Source organism: Pogona vitticeps, chromosome 5, assembly GCF_051106095.1.
Source record: "Pogona vitticeps strain Pit_001003342236 chromosome 5, PviZW2.1, whole genome shotgun sequence".
Lineage (NCBI taxonomy): Eukaryota > Metazoa > Chordata > Lepidosauria > Squamata > Agamidae > Pogona > Pogona vitticeps.
In genome coordinates, this window is record NC_135787.1 from 142,189,247 (window position 1) to 142,212,499 (window position 23,253).

General features: G+C 40.0%; 1 protein-coding gene across 10 annotated transcripts in view; it reads right to left on the minus strand.

Moving 5' to 3' along the window:
• Window positions 1–22,810, minus strand: part of TAFA2 (TAFA chemokine like family member 2) — a 203,176-nt gene extending 180,366 nt beyond the window's left edge. Inside the window, exon 1 of one of the 10 annotated variants that reach the window (XR_013537053.1) lies at window positions 22,509–22,810. The gene's annotated coding sequence lies outside the window, so the exon portion shown is untranslated. Of the gene's footprint in view, window positions 1–20,064; window positions 21,759–21,836; window positions 22,298–22,508 lie in introns of those variants that run through there. The other 9 variants (XR_012087391.2, XR_013537050.1, XR_012087389.2 and 6 more) reach the window with 9 other exon arrangements.
• Between the last annotated feature and the right edge of the window lie 443 nt (window positions 22,811–23,253).

Consider the following 23,253-nt stretch of genomic DNA (forward strand, 5'->3'; position numbering starts at 1 on the left):
TAAAATATTATCAATAAAGAGCAAAAAGGAAGAATCAGGTAACTACAGACAAATTATGAATCCAAGGAAAATTCTGGAGCAAATTATAATTTTTTTCACTCTGTAAGCACCTTGAAAACAATGCAGTAATAACTAGAAGCCAACATGGATTTTGTCAAGGAAAAATCCTGACTAATTGTATCTCATCTTTGATCAGATAGCCTCACTTTAAGAAGGATGCCAACAAACTGAAACAAGTTCAGAGGAGCTCAACAAGTATGAGTATGGGACTGGAAACCAAGTTCTATGAGGAAAGACTGAAAGAACTGGGCATGTTTAGCCTTGGGAAAAGAAAACTGGTAGCACTTTTCAAGTGCTATTTTTCAAATAAGATGGTTATGCAGAGGAGGAGGCAGTATCTGTTTTCATTCATCCCATAGTGCAGGACACATAAGAACAGATTAATGTTACAGGAAGCAAGATTTGGATTGAATATCAGGAAAAATTCTGTTAGAGTAGCACAACAACGGAAGCAGTTATCTCGGGAGTGATGATCATGCTAATGCTGGAAGCATTCAAGAGAAAATTAGACAACTATCTGTCAGATATACTTTGATTTATATTCTTGCATTGAGCAGAGGGAGGGGCTCAATGATCCTATAGGTTCCTTTCAACTCCCTTACTCTATGATCCCATGCTCCATCCTTCAACTGCATTTCTGGGGATGTCTGCTTTTTACTTGGTGCTCCTAACATTGAGTTTTGCACCATGTTCATCATTTACTTCATCATCTTTACTGATGAAATTCTCCATTGACAATGATGCCATTTTTGAGTTAACAAATGCTTCCCTCGAGATGTTGCTGGAATACAGGTTCAAAAGCAGCAGTGAGAAAATACATATTTATTGTACTCCTTTTTTTATCTCTGTCATCTGATATTCAGCGTTCACTTCAGCTTTTCAATGCCAGTACAGTTTGCCAAGTATATGAATATCTCTTGAATAGACTTTTGTTTACTAAAACCTTCATCATCTTGCTGTGCTGGATTTTGACAAAAGTTTCCCCTTAGTCAATAACCAAGTACTTTTGATAGTATTGAAACCATATAACTCTGGCATTCATATTGATCAAAGGCATCCACAGGGTTTAAGTTAGTGTTCTGACAATCACTCCAAAAGGACTTGTATTGGTTTCTACTTAAAAAAAGAAAACACCCAGCGGGGATCCTGCAAAATCACTCCAAGCTACTGCTCAGAGGCTGTGCCAGCAGAATTTAAGAGGCCATATACAGCACTGAGAGCTAGAGCTGGTAATATCCAAAGGAGTTTGGTACTGTAGAAGAAAGAAGACTGAACTTGAAGGAAGCAGAAGACAATAACAAGGCTAAATTTGAGAAGAAATTAATAGATTGAGAGAGCCTAGAACTGGAAGGGCTAGAAGACAGTGGCTGATTATTTTAATGTGTATTGGTACAACTGGAAGCTTATTACGATGTGTGAGTTAAGGAATGTATAGAAGCTCTTTTCAACAGAAGGCATCCTGGGTTTTGCTTAATTCCCTCTCCAATTTCTTCCACAAAGCGAGGTATCTTAATAAGCGTATTTTCTCTGAGTTCATAATAACAGTAAGATAACGTGGTTTATAATTAGTGGGCAGAAAACTCTTAAGGAACAACAGTGAAGGTTCTCCAATTTCCTCCCCCTTTTTCAATGTTTTACTTAATACACATTAAAACAATGTAGATGTTTCAGCATTGGTACATGAAGTTCTAGTACAGGGAGCGGGAGGAGTGTATATGCAGTCACCAAGATAAATGCAAATCTGGCTCAAGTCTCTCCCTATGATTCATAAACTGTACCAATGGCAGAGATTCAACACACAAGCATCTGTTTGTTGCTATGTGCTCTCAAGTCAGACTAGTAGCACCCCTACCAACTGAAATCCAGTAGTAAGTTACAACTGTATCCTTTGAAGGAATAGAACAGGTGACTCATCAAATCCTGCTGATTCAATGACACACCAAGTTGAGTGGAGAGTTGGTGGGGGGGTTTTGTTTGTTTTTTTGGTTGACTGGATAAATATAACTAATTGATAAATAAAATTAGACTCAGAAGTTCTTGAATTTGAGTGAACATGTACAGGGCAGATCTTTTTTTTAAATGCCACACTTTCTTAATAGGGAAGAGGATCTTTATAAGAAGATGTGTACATTTTTCAGCATTAGTTAAAGTGTAGATACATTAACAAAACCCTTTACATAGAATGCCAACTTGAATAAAGAAGTGAACTTAAATAAGGTGATTTATCAGGCAGGGTTCAGAAAGCACTTACATTTTTGCTAGTCACTTCCTCGTCCAACTGTTGGTCCATCATGCTTTTTATACAGTATCACCAATGTGAAGATCTGCCTCTCTTTCTTTTAATTCTAAACCATTTCGCCTAGTAATCCATTATTAGGCATACGCAATTTCTTCAGTACCTCTTGACGCCTCTTAAACTCAAGTTTGCTCCACATGTTTTTTGGCCTACAATTCCCATCAGCCCCAGCCAGCACAGTCAATGAGGCAGAGATATAGAAGTTGCAGACTAAAAACATTGGGTAGACCGTGATTGCCCACCTCTTGTGACCTGCATTTAAAACAGTTTAGAATGTAACACTCTTAACCTTTGCACAGACTCGTGTTGTAGGTGATAGGGATGTTTTTAAATTTAGAGGAATAGGTCTAAGCACACTACAAATAGTAACTTTTTTCATACTGTTGACATCCCCCTGTATGTGGTTATACTGTGAAGTTGGCTTTAATTCTGTCTTCTAAAAATATTTTGTCAGAATTCATGGAATGAGAAAATCTATTCTTCAAGATTACTCTCCCTTTGCTTCTTGCCATTTGTTACAAGGGAAGTTAATCAAGCTATTATTCACAAAGCAGTCATTTAAATTCCTGCAACCATAATTAATGTTTTGATGTGTTTCATCATTAATCAAAAAATTTAAAAACTGCCTTATTCACTACACTAAGCATTTTGCATCTAATTATTTACATGTTGATGCTCTGTGAGCTCTAAAATACGGCAAATAATGTTATAGCAAACACATTGTTTATATGAAGAAATAACTAAATGTATTTAGATTTCTGATTTAAAAAAGGAGCACGTTTTTCATCTTGTTTCTTGCATGTCTGCACTTTTCAATAAACACTTTTTAATATCCAAAATTTGACAAAGATAACGAAGACAAACAGAACAGTTTTATGTTATACTGTACAAGCAAAAGTATCCAGCTTCGCCCATGATGGGATAGTTTGAAACAGTGCAGCCTTCATGTGAAGTTATACAACCACCAGTGTTAAGATATATTGAGCCAGCTCCATCTGAATTATTCCATGAATTATGGCCTATTTATTTATTGAGTGAAATCCTGGTTTACAGCTCTTTGTGTAACTCCTGTGAAATACTGGTTCAGCCCAAATTGGTAGGACTAAGAAAGAGAAGGTCTGTTGAGTAAGAGATTTGAATCTCATAAAGAGCAGAAGAGGCCAGAGTTGCAGTTGCCAGTTGGAGCTGTTGCTTCCAACTTGGTTTAGGTATAAGTGTTCTATGTTTGTGTTGGGAAAGTGCATCTACACTTTTCCAACACTTCTCCAACACAAACATCAGTTTGTGAATAGTAAATTCACAAACTGCATACAATTGTTTTGATATTTTAAGACTACCACATTTAAATTACTGAGAGAGAATATGTTTTAAAAAACAAAATAATCAGCAAGTGCACCTAGAATCTGCTTAGTATTCACAGGACATTTAGATTTAATTTTCACCACTTTCAAATTATGTCTCTGTCGGTTAGTGAGACACATCCCCATTTACTATAGAAGCTAAACTAAAACAAACCTATACTCACATACAGTAGTACAATAATAATTAGGTGCCATCAAGTCACTTCTGACTTACGTTGATCCTTTCCAGGGTTTTCTAAGTATTCAGGAAAGGCTCGCTATTCCCTTCTTCAGGGGGCAACCTAAAGGGGCAGCTGGCCTAAGGCTACACAGGTTGGGGTCCTCTTCTTGATGCACAGTGAGGAACACCCAAGCTCTAGCTCCACAACCAGATACCTAACTCACTGGCCAATCCAGCCAGCTACTCACGTAATACACCAGTATCAAAAATAAACAATAAACACAGTACCAACACCTGAATCATTCCCCACCTTCGGTGGGTCATGAAGGGGACAGAAAGCACACAGAAAATATAAGCAGAAAACACAATAGAGAGCACACATCCACTTTCCCTGGAGACTCAGCCATAGCCTAATACTTGGAGACAGTGCTCGCCTGTATGATTCCCACATGCATAGACAGCCAATAACATTTCAATCATGGAGGCATGATCCCAGCACACCGTCTGGGTAGCAACATGCATGATAATGCTACAGGTCACCCAATCCATTAGACCCAGTCAATGTAACCGTTTTTAATTTAAGTTTTGCAAACTACACCAAGGATGTGTGTGAACTGTTAATTATATAAACTTGATCCATATTGTTGTCATGACTAGTGTTACCATGTTATGATGTGGTATTACCACACTAGTCTTATCTGTTAGATATCATTGTGTGTTCTGATCAATTATCTTCAATAAACTAAATTAAGTATAGAGTCAAAAACATGGAGTTAACTTGTAATAACTTTATAAAAGGTTTATTAACTACAGACTCTAGTATTTTAGTACCAAAGGTTAAAATATAACATTTGAATTAAAAACAAAGAACGTTGTTCTGGGTTTTTCAGGCTCTTTGGCCGTATTCTGAAGGTTGTTCTTCCTAACGTTTCGTCAGTCTCTGTGGCCGGCATCTTCAGAGGACAGCAGCCTGTGCTCTGACCAGAGCACAGGTTGCTGTCCTCTGAAGATGCCGGCCACAGAGACTGGCGAAACGTCAGGAAGAACAACCTTCAGAACACAGCCAAAGAGCCCGAAAAACCCAGAACAACCATTAGATCCCGGCTGTGAAAGCCTTCGTGAATATAACAAAGAACATTGTTTGTTTTACATATTCCAAGCAAGTTTCTTTAGCTGTGAAGAATGTTTCTAAACTAGGTAAACCACCCCCCAAAGCTGGATGGCATGGATGCAAGTGTGGATGGAGAGACAGCAATCAGATAGAATGCGCTCAGGCAATCTTCATCTTGGAAAAGGCCCTTCTTCAAGGAAGAAGGCACACAAGAAAGAGGAGGGGCAGGAAGTGACCAATGCACAATAGCACCCCAATAGCAGGGTAGAACTGAGTGATTGGCAGAGTCACCCACTGTATACTGGGCCACAATTGATACTCATACTCCAACATTATCCACCTACCTAGTCTTCTGCAAATGCCATATGGCCAATGGACAAATATTATATATATATATATACCAACAATATGTCTATCACAACATATGCAAAGAAAGGAGAAGACACACAACAAAGAACTCATCAAAATCTCTGAGAAGTATACAGTCCTTAGTGGGCAATAGTTCGAGATCCACTCAGTTGTGCAGGGAGATTCCTGCACTGGAGACAGCAGACTATGCATCATCCTGGTCGCCACACCTGAAAAAAAGTATTGTGAGCCTGGGAAAGGTGCAGAAAGCAAAAAGAGTGGTAAAATAGGTACACTGAAATATGCATTAAATGGACAGGAACAATACATTTCTTCCTTTTCTCAAAATGCTAGATTGGTCATTCATTGAAGCTGGTGTGAAATTCCTTACAGAGAATCTATATGTTTTCACCAAGTGCATAGTTAAATTTTCTACTGTGAGACATACTAGTAGCTGACAACTTAGATAGCTTTGAAATAAGATGCACAAATACATATCAGCAGGTCATAGTTATGGTGGATATATATATTTCCTCCAGTTTAGAAGAAGTATGCCTCTGAATATCAATTGCTGGGGAGAATAAAGTGGAGAAGGGTGCTTTTGGACTCATGTTTTGCTGATGAACTTTCCATTTGTAACTGCCCAGCTGCTCTGTGAACAGAATGTTGTACTTGATAGCCTGTGGCCTGATCCAGCAAGGTTCTTATGTTTTTGCAAGCAGCCAAGGGGACTGCATTTTCTTCAGTGGTAAAACTGTTTATATTGTGTCTCTATGGCTGCCTTTGTTGTGATGCTGTTGCCTCCTCCCTGTTTGTGATCGTCAGGCTCAAATAGAACCCTTCTACTACCACATGAAAGGAAAGGCAGAATGTCTGCTTCCCACTAGACTTAGGGGTACCATGCATATTTGTATTACTGCTGCATAATTTAAGTTAAACTTCTAATCATGAGAAATAATTATAATGGTCCAAATCCTGTTGGTTAATTAAGGTGGCTTAAGTGCAATGGCATAAACTGCAGCAGCAAATTACCACTGCGCATACCTCTTGTTTTGCACCAGTCACATGAGTCCATGCACAAGGAATACAAGAGGCAAGTAATTAAATACTGTACCGGCAAATCACTGCTGTGATTTTTGTAATTATACTTAACATTTGGTGTTAAAAGCCCAAAAGTCCTGGTCATTATTATAGAAACAGTTGGATTTAAAGCATATATAGTATGCATAAGTTGAAATAATGAGACAAAATAATAGACTGGAAATTAAATTTAATTCTTTGCTGACACAAATAAGAGTGAGCAATAAAAATAATAGTGCTACTCGTTGTGCATAACATTCACAGTATAAATTAAATGTGTAAAATCACCATAATATGTGTGCTTTGTGAATAAAATAAAAATGCTTCCTTGCAAATGAATGCATAATTAAGCATGTGCACATGCTCACAAAGGAGAGATAGAAAACGACATTTTTCACTGAACCAACATAGACAGCAAGTCAGACAGCTAACAACAAGTAGGGACAATGGGGCATGTGAGTGCAAGAGAGAATAAATTTTACTATTTAAAACATACATTGACTCAAATACAATAAACCCATAGGCTTAATTAATAGTCTACTTAACTGGGCAAAGGGAAGTGAATTGAAGTGGCCAGATTCAGTTCTGGAGCAGTCCGGCCGGGTCTTCAATACAGACCATGGCCAAATCAGTGTGCATAAATTTAGTTCAAGGTGTGTCAAAGCAGATACACAGCCCTTACCAGTGTACTCCAGTGCATAGGGTATGCATAGGGCACAAAGCTGGCAACAAAAGATGAGAGTCAAAGCTTCACCAAGGGAGCTGAGACAAATGCTGCCTTCCATTTGCACTCACGGTAAACAAAATGAAGTCATGTCAGCAGCAAAAAGGAGCTCCTAGCATATTCACCCTGCAAGCTATACAGAGCTCAGCCCCAGTAGCAAACAAGAATGAAATAATACAGGGTATCTGTTTTCTTGTTGTCAACTCTTTAAACATAACTGGCACATAAGAACTGCAAGAGCTGGGAGGAACTCATGTTTTACATGCTGTAGTTCTCAGCTCCAAATATAGTCATACATTAGGAAAACTAGGGAGGAGCCTTTACATTCAGGCACACCTGAGCGAACCAACTGGACTACTGTATGAATCCACATGTCACAAGTGAACTACACCACTTGCTATCTCCCTGGCAGATAAGGAGCATCTTAACAGGATTCATGGCTCCTACCCCACATCCTCATCCCTCTCCTTCTGCCAATTCACTCTCATCTTGTATGTACACCCTGGAGAGGCCTGCTCCTCTTCCTGTCTAATACACAGGACCAAGCAGAGAACTGCAGCTCCAAAACTATTAAGCTTGCTGGCCTCCCTCCACTGAAGTACCATGGGTGGGGCCACAGGGATGGTTGCCCTGGGTGCTGAATTCTTAGGGGCACAAAATTTCAGGCGAGGCAGAACACTCAGTGGGCAAAAAAGCATGCAAACTTCCCCTCCCATCTTCTGGCTTCAGCTGCCTTGCTTGCTCAGTTTTCCCTCTCTGGGCAGATAGCAGCTGTGGCAGTGGGGTGCGTGCGTTGATTATGAGCAAGCAGCTCAGCCTCTGCCCTCAGCATAAAGAAAGTGGGTGGGTGGGCTATGTGGAGGGGGCGGTGCAGGGAGGTGGCTTCACCAGCGCTGAGCCCCCTCCCCTGCTCCTTCCTAAGGTGACCTCAAAGGGGCACAATACTTGCTTTGCCGTGGGTGCTGGCAACCCACACCCCATATCCTGACCCCCACATTGAGGTTACCTGAAGTCAGATAATATTACAGCAAATCAAAAGGAGTTTCTATCAATGAAACCAAACACCAAAACAAGAAGCATACCTAAAATGTTTATTGGTCAGTACTGACAAAGAAGTATACAGTATTCTGAAAAGAAGAGACTGGTTGCATTTAAAAGGCTTTCATCTATTTATCACCCTTGCAGGCCACTTGTGCTCCACAATCAGCATGGAAGGCATAAAGTCCCTGATAACATTAGCTCCATGTTAAGATGGGCTTCTGTTGCATAGCTGTCTGCCATGGAGCTTAGAAGGACACTGAAGTGTGAAACAAGGTTTACAATCCCACTGAGGAACCCTTGGCAATAAGTACTCTAAAGAGAGAATGCAGCATATGTATAGTGACAAGCAGCAGTAATTACCAGAAGAGAAAGCCAGAAATCCCTATAAAACAACAAAACTGTAGACCCTTATCTGGAAGTAACACCCATTGAATACTTGTTTCTGAATAAAATGCATAGAGTTACATTTCTCACTATTGGTGTACTACAGAATTGATATACATATACACAATTTTCCAAAAAAAGCACAATTATTTCTTAAATTATGCAATGGTTGTGATAATGGCAGGATTTAGATTGAACATTAATAGCTATTTTCATTCAAAATACTGCATCCACACAGACGTTTTTCATGAAGATTTCACAGTGTTTACTTATTTGTCCTCATATCATCCTTTGAGGTAGCCACACAGAAAAATTATGACTTAACCCTTCAGACTAACCGGTAAACGTAGTATAAATATAATTGTATGCCATCAAGTCTATTCTGACTTATGGTGACCCTTTTCAGGGTTTTCTAGGTAGATAATACTCAGAAGTGGTTTTCCATTCCCTTCTTCTGGGGCTACCTTAGACTTGCCAAGGGCCACACAGGCTGAGGGGTAATTCTTATGTCTAACTTCAGACTTCAGTGCATTGCACCACACTGTCCTGTCTACCCTTCCACCTTCTTCCTGCCCCACACTGGTTTTCCATTAAAATGCTTGTTGATTTAACTTATTTTGCATAGTGAGAATGTTCAGGGCTAAAAGCTTTCATTTAAAAAAATCATTCCTATGCTGCTGAAACAACACAATGCAAGAAAACTGCTGCTGATAGTACTATTATAAGTACTAAGGCTAGTATATCCATTCAAAAACAAATTATTTTAGACCATTACAGTAAAGTAAAAAATAGTCATCTCAAGGTTAGAGGAGATGGTGTCAAATAAAGCATGCTGCATACAGTTCTGCAGTTTTCACAGTGGCTAGTTATCTGCCGAGCAGCACTACCATGATTATCCCTACAAAGCTTCAAGCGTAGAAAAGGCTAAAGAATAGTTCTTCATCTCTCTTCTGAGCCAGTATCAGCCTGTCCAAATTTACACAGCTTTAACCACACGGAAATCATACAGAGACATTTATGGAGAGCCTGGAACGCTTTTTGCAAAGGTCCAAAAATCCCTTCCTCTTGACAGATTCAGGCCATCTGAGCAGGTTTTCTGCTTCTCTCATCCCCTTAGGGCTAATATTGAAGGAAAACTGAAAACCTTGACTTTACATAAAGGAAAGTCAAAAATAAAAGTCAGAGGACTGACCATTAATAGATAAGGTATATATATTCTGACATATTTCCCAACCCCATATGCAAGACGTAGCAGTTAAGCCCTTCGATTTTGATATCTAGGTACCACATGAAGAACCAGAGTGACAGAATATTAAATTGGAAGCACTGGGAATTCTAACTGGTGAATAATGATCTTAAATATATTCAGATTACAAAACTGCAGAGCAAGTTGCTTCCATTCCTTCTCTTCTTTTTATAACTCACTGCCAGCATATTATTGAAACAATTTCTAACAATACACTGAAGAAACTAAATAGAGTACAGTATTCTGACTGAGCTGTAACAGACACTTTGAGATAAAATATATTTTTAAAATATGTTTTAAAAAAAAGTAGAGGTGAAAACAGTGCCAACACCTTCCGGTTGAAGTTAATAATGTTTATTGATTTCAATGGAACAATTAACAAATACTGAATTTTCTCACATGGAATCACTAGGACTTAAAAACTGTTAATTTAGACTGTGTAACTGACTGCTGTCATGTCAATTCTGACTTATGGCAACCCTTTCCAGGGTCTTCTAGGCAAAGAATACTCAGAAGTGGTTTACCCTTCCCTTCTTCTGGGGGTGCCCTGGGACTGTGTAGATTGCTCAAGGCCAAACAGGTTGGCTCTTTTCTGAGAAGGCACAGTGGAGAAACGAACTCTCGGCCTCTCACTGGCTTCTCAGCCAAGTGCCTAACTCAAGAAAGAAATAATTGACCTCCTCCTCTTGCTTCTCTCTGATATTCTTTTAAGAAGTGATACAAAATAAATTTTAAAAGATTATCCCTTACAGTGGACCTTCTGTTGGTGCAGGATTTACAATGGGAAAGTCAAACTGCCAGATACAGAGTTCTGTTGGAAGCTTTTTGTATTTCTTTTGCCTTCTTCCTATGAAAATCTAAGAATGGAAAGGTTGCAGATTTATGTATGGGCTGATATTTCATGAAAATGGGGAAGGAAAAAAAGTTGACATATGTTTTACATAGATTATAATTATAAGGGCTGGTAGATGGCAGTTGAAAGGGAAAATATATACAGTACTACAGTACTTACAAAGCTACTTTAATGTTGAATTTGGTTCCTGTGAGCAAACCATAAAACTATCTATTGAAATCAGTTTGGAAATTCCATTTCAAGGGCAGTACATCAACATATTTTCAGCTTGTCTGTCAATGTCAGGATTTTATTCATATTCTTTACAAAAATGTAGCTGGAATGTTTATTTCATCCTACAATTACAAACCTACATAGCCTCGTGGCACAGTGGTTAAAACGCTGTACTGCAGCTAAAACTGTGCTCACGACCTGGGGTTCAAATCCCAGGTAGCCGGCTCATGGTTGACTCAGCCTTCCATCCTTCCGAGGTCGGTAAAATGAGTACCCAGCTTGCTGGGGGGGGGGGGCAATGTGTAGCCTGTATAATTAAATTGTAAACCGCCCGGAGAGTGCTTGTAGCGCTATGGGGCGGTATATAAGTCCAATAAATAAAATAAAATAAAATAAATAAATAAATATCATAGAGTGCAGGCATAGAAATTAGCAACCTTGTTTTCAAAGCAACATTCCACTCTTATTGCAAAAGGAGATGCCTATCTCAACAGGAAGCCTCAGTAGGATTTCAGGTGGTAGAAGATGGGACTTCTCACCCAGCATAGCTTCTTGTCTCTTTCCAGTGCTTTCAGTTGAAGTATAAGAAGTTAATATGGCTGTGATTGGGTTCAGTACTCTCTTTGGGCAACCCCTCATTTTCGGAGCGAAATAAAACTGGAGACGTTTTTATAACTTTCAAACTGTCACTTTTATTATCTCCACTCTCCTCCAGCACATGATTCATAGGATCAAAAACTCTCAATTCTGGCAACAGGCCATAACTAGAAGAACCAAACCTCTTTCCATATTCCCATGGATTCAGTGGGGAGTTCGCCCACACCATTCCCGGTACATCGGTCTTCGGGGAAGAGTACTCCTTAGGGCACAAATCGTCCTACAACATGAGTGTCTCACCCAGCCCCTCTCATCCGGCTTATTATAGAAATGATTGTGGTCTCTCTCTCTCTCTCTCTGTAGCTCCAACTCACGCGGTGCCACAGTCACGGTCCACTCGTGGGTCAATAATTGTACAGGTTTTCCTCCCTTCAGGTTCGTGTCCTCTCATCTTTAGGTTGGGGAAATCTCTCAGCTGTCCTTGGGTCTTAACATAGTCTTCCAAATCTGAACTGAACCAATGCACCCCTTCCTCACTTATATCCTCCTCTCACACTGTCACCTCTTGCTCCGCCTTCCTTCCCTTCACGTCCTCTTCCACCAGACAGGTCTCTGCTTTTCCAGCCTTTTCCTCTAATGCAATTTCCTGGACCTCTTGTGTAACTGTCACTCCTTTAGTCACCGTCTTTTCCTCATTCTCATTATCCTCTCCTCCTTCTACAGCCTCTATCACCACGGATGGCTCACTCTCGCACACTCCTCCTTCACAATGGCAAAATAGATAAAGTACGAAACAAGGGCTGGAGAGAGTCATGTTTGAGTTGCCTCTCAGCAATGATAATGTAGGTAACCTTGGGCTAGTCACTGTCTCTCAATGGCTAAAATCCTGTTGCACAGCTCTGTGCACATAATTCAAAGTTACACAAGCATTATAGAAAATCGTGCTGAGAAAGAACGGCTATTCATGACGGACTTCTGCAAATGTGCTGCATAAAAGTCAAGCCATGAAAAATGAAGCCCACTGCACAATTAAAATGTGTAGTGTGGAATGCCCTGCATAATTCTGCAACTGTAATTTTATTTTACACCAGCTTCGACAGGATTTCAGCCTACCTCCCAGGGCCTCTTGGAGAAAAGTTGAGATAGACATGTAATCAGAAGATACAACAAATAAATAAGTCATGAAAAATGAGAAATAAAAAATAAATTTATTTAATACATTACCTTGTTTGTTGTTGTTATGTGCTGTCATGTTGTCTCCGACTTTACCCTATAAATGAGCAATCTCTAAAATGGCCTGTTGTCAAGAGCCCTCCAAACTCAAGCCTGTGGCTTCCTTAAGGGATTCAATCCATTCTCATATTTAGTCTTCCTCTTTTCTTGCTGCCTTCAACCTTTCACAGCATTATTGTCTTTTCCAGAGAATCCTTTCTTCTCATGATATGCCCAAAGTAGAATAGCCTCAGTTTCAATGAGTGACCTTAAACAAGTCAATTTTTCATGATGCTGGAATTGACATACCATGATGTCAAACTTCAATTACTATAAGAATTATTGAGTACAGCATATATGGACCCTTGCCCATAAAGAAATCCTTAAAGTAGCTGAAGACACCATCAAACATCCATCCACCCCTTTTTCTGAATATGTAACACATGCCTGTTCACGTAATGTAAATTGTTTCTGTTTTGTCTTTATACTTTTGTCTTGTTCAGGGTGCAGGTGATAAGAAAATCTACTGACATTTGGGTTGTCGAAATCACTATTCTTCTGCAAAAAAACAACAACCCAAAAAACAAATAAGAGACAAAACTTCTCGCTTCAATGAGAATACTTTCCTAGCATTGCAATAGCATTTGGTTCTATGGCCAGATTCCATTACAAGTGCCAGTGGTGTTTGTAAGTATGTAACTAGAGAGTACCTGTAACATGAATAGTGGCATGTAAACATAACAAGGCGAGTGCCATTTGTGATTTTTTTTTCAGAAACTCCATTTTCACATCTTATTGCTTATCTCTTTCATTGCAGTGCACCATTCAAGTAAAGCAGCCGTAACAATTCATTTTCTAAAAATATGGGAAACATCAACAATTCTTTTTTCCTCAGAGCAATGTCTGGAAGCTACAGCCTCTAAACTAAGATAAGAGAATATTCTGTAGTCACCAAGCACTGTGGAAAGTATACTCTTTATGCATTCAAAGACCACTCTTTGTCAAATGATGTAAGCCAAAGACCTGCATTTAAAGTAGACCTCCTGTAAGAGCAATTGGGAGCCCTAGCATTTAAATTAAGCAATTTCAGTAATAAGAGCTAAATGCTTGTCAAATAAGCACATTACACTACGGCATAATGATAAATATTGACTAGCATCAGCTTCTCAACATTTTCCAGTCTTATAAATGATGGGAAAGGTTTGCAAGTAACTAAAAGTCTCCATTGCATCATTATCAGCATTCACATGCTGGCAAATAAGATACACAAATAGAAAAACAAATGTGACTATCTTGAGTTCACATACTTACATTTGCTACTTGATGAAACAGCATTAACAGGTAACCTGGATACCTGAAATAGCCACCATGAATCACCACAGTAAGAACTTTCACAACACAGTGCTTACAGTGCAGTTGGTTTGCATAAGAATGCCACACCATAGATTGTGGCTGAGAACACCAGAATTTAAAGCTGAATGTACAGGAAGATCTGTTGTTTGTTTTTTAACTTGCCCTGAATCAATCTACTACCAATTTTACTAAGTGACCCTAATTCTAGTATTATGATGGCAAAGAAAATAAAGGTTCTCACTATCTAATTTATCTACAACATGCACACTTTTTACAGTCCTCTGCTCTGGTTCCCATTAGGTGTGTTTGATGATTTGTTTATTTTATTTAAGTAAAAAGGCCCAAATACTTCAGCCTTTTTATATATCGAAGATGTTCCCACCTATGAATAATTTTCACCTCTATTTCCTATATTCCTCCAGGTATACAATATCCTTTTTGAGATGTGACATCCAAAATTATACGATACTCCCAATGCAGCTGTACTATTGATTTACACAAAGGAATTCAATGCATTCTGTCTTATTTTCAGTCTCCTTCCTAATCAATTCCACTGTGGAATTTGCCTTCTTCACCACCACTACAATCTGAATTGACATTTTTATTGAACAATCTACCACAATCTCAAGAGGTTGTCTTCTGCTTAGTCACACTCAGTTCAAGTACCCTTGGTACTTATGTGACTGACATATTCTGTAGCAACATACATTACATTACATATATTTAAAACTGAGATTCATCTGCCACATTGCAGGCCATTTGTCTAATCTGGAAAAAAAATCTTTTTGAAGCTCTTCATAGTCTTTTATTTCTCGCATTGTTGAACAGCTTGGTGTTATCTGAAAAGCTGGCTGCCATATTGGGCTTACTTCTGTTCATATCTTGAGCTTGTGTTATAAACTGATGTAAGACATGTTTCTGTGAATCGTTCTTAAGAAGGAAAAGTAAATTATAACTTGAAAGGTCAGGTTCAGATTATAACAAGACACATAACAAAATGCAAAATTGCATTAGAGAAGTTCTGTCTGTGAAACATTTCTGAGTCTTCCAAAACCTATACATTTCTTCCTTTGCGTTTCTCAGCAGACAGAATCAGGCACTCAAATTGTTACCATCAAATTTTGCCAGTCTAACTGCACATGTTGTGAGTCCAAGAAACGTATTCTCAGTAGGAAAAATAACTAGAGAATGAAGTTAATAAACAAAATGTAGGTTTTACTTATTATTTTAACAAAGAAAATGTCCTCAAGCAGCAGAAATACAGGCCTTTCTGAGCTCTGCCACTTCAGGCGGAAAATTGATCTCATAATTGAATGCTGACACCTAGTTTTGAAAAGCTTTCTGAATATGGAAACATAGAGCTAAATCCAATTTTAGTCCCAATCACAGTCATTCAACTGAAATCAGAAAGACTTCAAGTTGACTAACAAGTCCCATTCATTTCAGTATATCTACTAAATTTGAGACTAAAATTGGTTTTGGCTTATACCATTTTTAGGGAAAGCCTGTCTGAAACTGATACATCACCTTTCCTGATGATTTTCTTCAATGGAGGAGCAATCAAACACTTAAGTTCCCACCTACTGTCTTTAATGATACAGTCTACCAAGAACTATGGCATAACAACTGTTGTATGTGTTATTTCTGCATATCTGAATCAGTTGTCTGGCCAAAAAGATATAACCACCTGTTTAAGTTTTTAAAAAGGACAACACTAAGTGCACTCTAAATCATATACAGTATTATGTGTTTCAAGAGAAGCCTATCCTTGCATATTGCTACCTTCCAATTCCAGGTGGTTCACTCCCAGGAACATAACCTTTCCTGTGGTGCTGCCTCGTGTTTTAAATTGCATTCACATTTGCTCGATCCCCATTTTGAGATGTCTCAGGTAATCGTTGACATTTAAAGCCAGACGTACAGGCTATTCTTTGGCAGGGCAGGGGCTATGTCTTTTTTATTATTTATTTATTTATTTATTTATTTATTTATTTATTTATTTATTTATTTATTCATTCATTCATTCATTCATTCATTCATTCATTCATTCATTCATTCATTCATTCATTCATTCATTCATTTATTTTGGTACAGATAGTCCTTTAGGCTGCTAGCCTTTAAATTTTTATAAATCATTTGAACAACCACTATTAGTAAATCACATATAAATATTTTATATGAATGAGAAGCAAGCTCCATGTCTGATGTGCCATTATGGTGTCTTAAACACATGGCTAATGTGCTGTGCTGGAAGAGACCTGGGCTTCATCCAAATGACACTTCTTCTGACTGTTGCCTGTGTTATATCCTTGAAGCAAAAGAGAAGCATTTCGCAGAGAGCTGTGGAAAATTTCACCCACAGTTGTCACCTACCATTAATCGAGGAATGGTTACACCAGAAACATTCTTAAAAACAAAGCTAGGCTCAGATTTCTAATCATGGAAGCTGCTCCCATCCTTAGCATTCCTAAATGGCAGTTGTCTACTTCCTACTGTACTTACTCACTTTTTGCCAGGTTACACAATTTAATCATTTGACCTCATCCTTTCAAATATTTGTGATGTGAATGATACCTTGGACTCAAGTGATCCAGTTTTCAAAAGAAAGAAGAAAAAAAGCTTTCCTTGCTGCAACTGACCTTCCTTAGTAGTTGGAAATGAAACAGTGGACAGAGAAAAGATCATTCATAATTATTTTTGAAGGATCCATAAGATGACCAATTTAAATGTCAACACATAATATAGTATAATAAAGATTTAGTACAGAATACAAGCCATGTGTCCAGGGAAGTTTGCCACCTTGGTAACTAAAAAACATCAGCTGATTCCATTCCTCTGTTCAGGCATGTACATGATAAGCCTTATCCTTCAACGCCTGAAAATCTTTACCTGTATGAATAGTGTTTGCTCTAATGTCTAATTGTTTCCCACATATGACGGCCACAGAACCAAATTCATAAGACATTTTCCATAACCTGCACTTTATTTAGTTCTTCCAAAATCTGAGGCTATGGTTGCAAAAAATTAGTGTACACTTCTTTCTTGCTTAACTGTCCCATTGTCATCACATATGCCAAGTACCATTCTCACAGTTACACAGAAGCAGTATCTTCTATTTTGTCTCTCCCTCTCACCTTCCTGCCATCTCTTTCCCTCTCTCTCAATAAAGTATGTTTTCAAATATACTCTATAAAAGCAATAGCATAAAATCTGATTGAATTGTAGTATTCCGACAGTTAATAGCTTTGCACTCTAGTCCTAGATGAGTACATGGAGTTGACATTATTTTCTTCTTCCTTTTAATAGGCAACTCACAGTGTACAATTTATCAGAAGTTGGATGGAAGTTGTTAACCACAAAATTACATTGGCAGAATCATGGTCTGATGTATCTATAGACCATACAGTTAAGGGGCTCTGGATTGACTCAATATGAAAATGTTGCCTAGAAGCTACAGTATTAGTGATACCACTATTCATGAAATTTTCTGATTTCAACAGACTTGGTTGTAAAGTTACTGCTCTCCGAAAATATGTTTGTGTATCTGATGCCCACTTGCATGGATAGCTAATGTCTCTTGTGAGTCACATCATTCCTATTGTTAAAAAGAAAGAAAGAAACTATATTATATTTTGACATATAAATTGGTCATAGCCTTTTCACATGGAGTTCTATGGTTACAATGTTATTTACTGCTTCATAATTAGAAATGTTTCTGTTTACAGGCACCAACAAATGCCTTTTATTTTTGCTATGCTTGCTAATATTTACTCTGTGGTTGCACAATTAAAGAATAATCCTGTAATACTAACACCGCAATGCTTTCATGTTTACGCAGAAATAAATCCTATGAAGTTCAGGGACTTTACCCTTCCATTCATGTGTTTGCAGCCTAAGAAATAATAGCAAATGAAGTTATTCCTGCATTTTCTTAATCTGAGGGTTATTTTAAACAGCACTTAAACTGTGACAGCTTATTCACAGTAGCACTTTTGTTCACCCATAAGGATCTCTGATTTGTTAAAGGAACTAACACGTATGTATTGTCAAAGCAATTATATTTTGAATAAACTGTTTCAAAGTCACTGTTCTGCGTGACAATACAGCTTTGAATTTAAAGAGGATATTTAAATCAGAGATGACAAATTTGAGCGGATATAAATGCAGCAGGTTTTCAGAATCTTAGGTTGCATATTCCTTCATTCATGGCATTTTTCTTCTTTCTCTCTCTGGTTGATGACATGCACATATCAGATGCACATAATCCTTGGATTTATTATACTCTTAAATTTTCACACTGGTGATACTGAAAGATATATTTGCTCTTTGATCTCTGTTGTTTAATAAAGAATTGCTGTTCTTTAATAATGAATTGAATTAAGCAGATAAATGCAATATCTCAAACACTGAAATTGGCATAAATCCCACTGAACCCAATTGGGTTTACTTCTGAGTAATTTTATGTAAGATTGCCCTCTCGATGAAACTTCTCAGGAAAATAGTGAAGTAAACATGGGCTTTTCACCCAAGTAATAATCGTTTTATTTTATTTAAACACCTCAGAAAAATGATTGTATTTGATACTGAATGATAAAATTTCTTAGTTAAAGAATTATTGTATACTGTTTTCTTTTCTTGTTAGCTAAAGAGTGAGGTCAATACACTTCGTACTATACTTTCAAATTATCTGAGCAAATCCACAGCATTAAGTATTGTGTAGTGAGATATTCAAATATTGCCCCATTGCTGTGTATGCAGCTTTGCATTTAGAAGTGTCTTTTCTCAAAAAGAAAAAGTACTCCTTCACTAATATAAAACATTTCTTAGAGAACTTATTTTTCTATGAGCTTTTTCATTAGCTTCAATGATTCCATGAACACTTCATGAAATCTTGAAAAGCCACTGAGGGTAGACGGTAGGGTAGATATACCAATGGTTTAGAGCTTGGTCTACAGCAATTTCATAAATTCATGTAGATTACACTGCAAATGTCGTTAGCTATTAAAGAATCCTATGAAGCTTGGAGCAGGAGCTTTCTGAAAGCAAATGTTTACGAGGTCCTATGACTCATTCCACAGAATTTTGCTTTTGAATAAGTGGAGTAGATCGCTAATGCAGTACCTATTCTATGGTTTGGTCTCTAACTCCAGTTCACTTGTCTGCTGTATTCTCTGTCCTTTGATGTAATGGTGAAATCCTATGATTTTCAGAAGAGTCTTGCAACACAAATATATCCAATTCTATCACAGTGTACCAGGGATGCACTTTAGATGCATATATGCTTTTAAAATGTTCTTCGGCAATAGTCAGTCATTTCATGGGACTGGAGCAGTAAACTGTGCCGCATGAGAGGAGTCAAAATAATCCCAGCTAGATACCACATCAGTCATGTTTTCCAGTGGCCATGTTATTATCACTCATGGCTCTATTCAACATCACAATTTATATCCAACAATCGTGTCCTAATACAAAATTGATGTCAACCAAAATCAGCTTAGCACAGAAATACTACCTAGACACATGACGACCAAAAGGATTCTGGTAGTGACTAGACATACATAGAAATACGATGCATTTAAATCAATGGGTTCTAATTCACAAATAACATATATACTGTACGCTTTGAATGCCACTATACTTTTCCAGTTTATTTTCCACTGACTCACAAACATAGTTTTCAAAGCCAATGGCATTTCATTAATCAGTGTTTAAAACCAACCAATGTTATGACCAGATAATTTAAAACCTTTATGCTTTGAACATTTACTCAGGTTTCTATATTTGTGTAAAAATGCCGACGTGTGTATACACGTACACACACACACACACACACACACACACACACACACACACAAAAGACAAAGTCTTCACCCAATAGCACCTTGGTGGTAAAACGTCTTTCACGCTGTTTTAACTGTGAGGAACAGACTCTTTTAACTATACACTGAATTTAAAAGTGTCCCAGGCAGCTGTAATCTAAAAGAAAGGATCAATACAGTCAGAAAAAGAAAGCTGGAAAACTAACCATGCATCTTCAGAGTACTCAAGAGAACTGCCTCTATTGCTTCCATTATAAGATCCGTACTAGAAATTCAGCTAGTATTTGAAAACTCCAGATTCTGCAAAGGGAGGCAGTGGTGTTTGAAATGGGAGGCAGTGGTGTGCAGAGGGCCTCACTCTCCAACACAGGACAGCAACTCAGGCAAAATGGCAATTTGCATTTATAATATATGATAAATGGGGAGAAAGAAAGCAGATGGTTTTAAAAACTGGTCTCCCTTCATAAGCCACAACTTGGGAGAGCATTTACATGGAAAGAAGTCATAAACCTCAGGCTTTATAAAAGCTCTTTTCCCCCCACAGGGATTCATAGAACAATTCTCCTCTTTAACTTCTCCCTGAAGTCATCCAATAAAGCAACTGGTATCTAAACAGAATAAAATATCTCAGGATATATGAGGCTCTGGAAGTTACCTGCCTTGCTCTTTATGAAAGGAGTTAAGCACAGAAATCAATAGACTCTTACAGATGGCTCTGCATCTCCTCCTGCAGATATACAGGGAGGGAAGGAGGGAGGGAGGGGGAAAGGATTAAAATAATAAGAAACAGACAGTGTGAGGATTTCACAGAAGAGACCTGACACATCTCATTGATCCACACTGGAGCATGAAGGGGCCAGTTAATACAAATCCAGTGTCATTACAGATGACCAAAATGCCTTCTGATTCGAAGAGACTGTCACTTATTTTGAAGAAATAACCAATATTTCTGGATATTTATGGCTTCCTAAAATAGAATCAGGCAGGGGGCTTCTTTTCAAACAATCTGATCACGCTATAACAAATCTACACAGGATTCTAGGAAAATATGTGCCCAGCTCCCAGTGCATTTCTTCAAATATGATATTTATAATCTCCTTATGAACTCAGCAGGAATCATCTGGAAATGGGACAGAGATAAGAAACCTGTCAGTTTATCACCATTGGTTTTTCCAGGATCTCTTTCGAGGTGGGTAAAGAACCATTTAACAAAGAATATGGTACACAAAATAACCATTTGCCTTCTCGGTCACCTCCTCCAGAACCACTACCAGATCTCAATGTTACAATTCCGAACAAGAATACAATATTCTTTTCACCCACACATACTCAGAAGTAAGCCCCCTGCCTTTGTCATCTCTCAGTTTCAACGCAGCCTGTTTCACAAATGCTAAGATCTAACAATATAATAGTCAGCTGATCCTAGGTATGCACTTGTAACACTGAGACCCACATTCCTTTCAAACTTCCCCTGGCCCCCTGCTTTCTCCCACCTCTGGCCAGTGCAGTGTATTTGACTGCTGCCTTCCACTATTTTTTCTCAGGACAAGAAAAGAAATAGTCCAGAGAGTAGATCCAACCACCAGGCAGGCAGAAAGGGATCCAGCTTCCACATCTCCCTGCAAAAGTCACACCCCATGTGAAATGCCCATGCAGCATAACATCATCCAGGACCCAGACAGGAGCAGCACCGGTTTTGTTCCGTTTTGTTATTTTTCACTCCAGATTGAGCTGCGTGGAACCACTAGACCACCCTAATCAGGACCAGCTGCAATCCCCACAGCACCCATTAGCATGAACAGAAACCGATAGAAGGTAGTTATGGTTACTGGGTGTAAAAAGGCTTCGCTAATCCACTTTAAGAGCTCTAGACTTCTGCCTTCTTAATAAGGGCGCAGGAGCTGCTGCTGTTGCTGAGCCCAGCCCAGCCCTGGCTGGTCAGGCAGCCCCGGCGGCGGCGACGCCTTCCCTCACCTACCTGCAGCCCCGCTTCCTTAAGGAACCACCTAGCGATCCTCCTTCAGATCCCAAAGGGAAACTCCAACCTTATCGGACTTGCATCGCTTCCAATTTCCAAATCCGCCTGCAGCATCCGGTAGCATTGGGTGGGGGTGCGGTGAGGTGGGGCGAGTTGGGGGGCTGGGGAGCGGGCTGGGGAGTCCGTGTGTACACGGCGAGCTACTTTTTCAAGATGGGGCAAAATGTTTTCGTGGAGAAGAGAAGTTTGCGCCCCTTGTCGCCGGGGATCAATCCGGAGGCAAACCGGGGAAAGGGGTACGGGAAGGAGAGGCCGGGCGTCGGATCCGCTTGCGCGATTTCCCGATCCCACTCATACAAAAGGTAAAAGGCAGGGGGGGCCTGGAGAGGCAGAAGCGCCGGCCGCTCTCGCGTCTCTCCCTCTGGAGAGGAGGGGAAAGACCTGTGAGCTCCGCAGCCTTTGCGCCGCTTCCCGCCCTTCGGCCAGCCCCGCGGAGCCCCGATCCACGCAGAGAGCGCGCAACCCAAACTCTCCAGAGTGCCGCAGAGAAAGCGCCCTCCCGCTCCGTTACGATTCCATCTCGGCCGACTTGGCTCGGTTTTTCAACACGCAGAGCCACTTTCGGCCACTTTGTCTCCTTCCATTCTCCGGATCCCTTCCTCTCCCCCTCACCTCTTCCAGTTCTGCCGGGGGAGGGGGGGAAGAGGAATTTAAAAGGAAAAAAAAAGAGGCCACAAATAAGTCTCCCTGCCTCCCGGCGAGCCAGTCCGCGTATAACTTCTCCAAATCGCTGGCTGGCTTCTTCAGACGGTAGCTTTCGCCCGGATCGTACCGTTTTCACTCATCCGCCTGGATGGGACTGGAAGGGATGGGGAGGGGGGGTAGGTGGGATTCAGGCCAGGGCCTGATGAAGCGGCAGGTTCGCGTGTCCGTCTCGGAACTGCTCTTCACACGTAGCCTCCGGACCCTTCTTTGCCCGAGGGGGGGGCGTGCGAGATCCCAAGCAGGCGCGCTAGGTCAGGGTGAGCTGGCGTCGGATCATCCGCTCAGCGCAAGGGTGGCAGTCGCAGCGGCTTTGGCGGCGGCGTGTTCCCGCCCCGCCCGTCCGGCTCCAGGACCTCTTTCTCCCGTCAGAGTTCCTCACACCGGCCGCCTCCCCGGGCGCGTCGCGGGCTGAATGGCAAAAGCTGCCGCCCACATCCCGGCCAAGCGCCCTCCCGCGCACTTCCACCCGGGGAGCGCATCTAAGCAGGGCTGCCCGACGTGCCCTGAGGCGGAGGCAAAAGTCCAGGGGCAGGAAAGCCACCAAAGGCTTGACAGCAAAGGGGTGAACGAGAAACCCGCGGGACGGAGGCGTTGCGTCCGGAAACAGTCGCTCCCTCGCTTGGTCCTTCCCAGCTCCGAGACCCGGGTTCAA